The sequence below is a fragment of the Odocoileus virginianus genome, chromosome 30 (assembly GCF_023699985.2).
Source record: "Odocoileus virginianus isolate 20LAN1187 ecotype Illinois chromosome 30, Ovbor_1.2, whole genome shotgun sequence".
Taxonomy (NCBI): Eukaryota; Metazoa; Chordata; class Mammalia; order Artiodactyla; family Cervidae; genus Odocoileus; species Odocoileus virginianus.
The window spans coordinates 38,552,516-38,554,073 of record NC_069703.1 but is presented as its reverse complement, the minus strand read 5'-3'; positions in this window follow the sequence as shown (position 1 = coordinate 38,554,073).

Genomic DNA, 1,558 nt, shown 5'->3' with positions numbered 1-1,558 from the left:
CATGGACAAACAGAAAGTAAATACTAATCATTTCATCAATAACTGAGAACTGAGCCCTCTGCTCAATTTATCAGATCATCAAGCTCTTGAAAAGAGGTGCAAAAATCTTAGTTTGACATTTTGCATTCTTATATTTAAAACAGCAATATTTCATTTTATTTATTTAATTACTTTGACTGCTCTGGGTTTTTGTTGCTGCACATGGGCTTTCTCTAGTTGTCACAAACAAGGACCCTTTGCTGTGCTGCATGGGCTTCTTGTTGCGGGGATTTCTCGTTGCTGAGCACAGGCTCTAGGCTCCTGGGCTTCAGCAGTTGCAGCACACAGGCTCGGGAGTTGTGGTGCACGATTCAGCTGCTCCGCAGCATGTGGAATCTTCATGGGCTGGTGATCAAACTCACATTCCCCGGCATTGGCAGGTGGATTCTTATACACTGTACCACCAGAGAAGTCCACCATTTTATTTATTTTTTTTTCCATTTATTTTTATTAGTTGGAGGCTAATAGCCAGGACATGGAAGCAGCCTAGATGCCCATCAGCAGACGAATGGATAAGGAAGCTGTGGTACATATACACTATGGAATATTACTCAGTCATTAGAAAGAATTCATTTGAATCAGTTCTAATGAGATGGATGAAACTGGAGCCCATTATACAGAGTGAAGTAGGCCAGAAAGATAAAGACCAATACAGTATACTAACGCATATATATGGAATTTTAAAACATTTTATTTATTTTTAAAATATAATCTTAGGCTTCCCTGGTGGCTCAGTGGTAAAGAATCTGCCTGCCAATGCAGGGCACCCAGGTTCAATCCCTGGTGTGGGAAGATCCCATATGCCTTGGAGTAACTAAACTCATAAGCCACAACTACTGAGTCTGTGCTGTAGCGCCCAAGAGCTGCAACTACGGAAGCCTGCTTGTGCTACGGCCTGCACTCTGCAACAAGAGAAGCTACCACAATGAGAAGCCCGTGCTTTGCAACTAAAGAAAAGCCCTTGCAGCAGTGAAGACCCAGCACAGCCAAATATAAATAAATTTTTTTTTAAGTATGATCTTCTCAGCTGAATTTATAACCAGTTACACCTCAAATGAGGGTGACTACCCCAAATGAACGCACATCTGATTTTTCCCAAATACTCTTATTTGCAAACATTTTATTCTACATATCATAAATATGTTCTTCCTTGTTACACTGTAAGTTTCAGTCACCTGAAGCTTAACATAATAATGTTATCTTGGTATGACTTTTGTTCTTGGCTGTATCTTGTGTATTTCTCAGCAATGATTTTGAGGCTAACGGAATTTACATAGGAAAGGAATGGCACACAAGCAACATCTGGCCCACAGATACCTTTTCTTCGACCCGGGTAGCATTTTGCAATTTTTAAATTCCTTACACTCAAAATTTGCAAATTTTTACATAAAATCACAGGCTTCTGGCGCCTACTAAAAAAAACTTAAATGACCTGGCAACGCTGAGCCCTGAGTCTTTGTTGCTGCCTGCAGGCTTTCTCTAGTTGCAGGGCAGGGGCTTCCTGGGGGGCTTCTCTTGT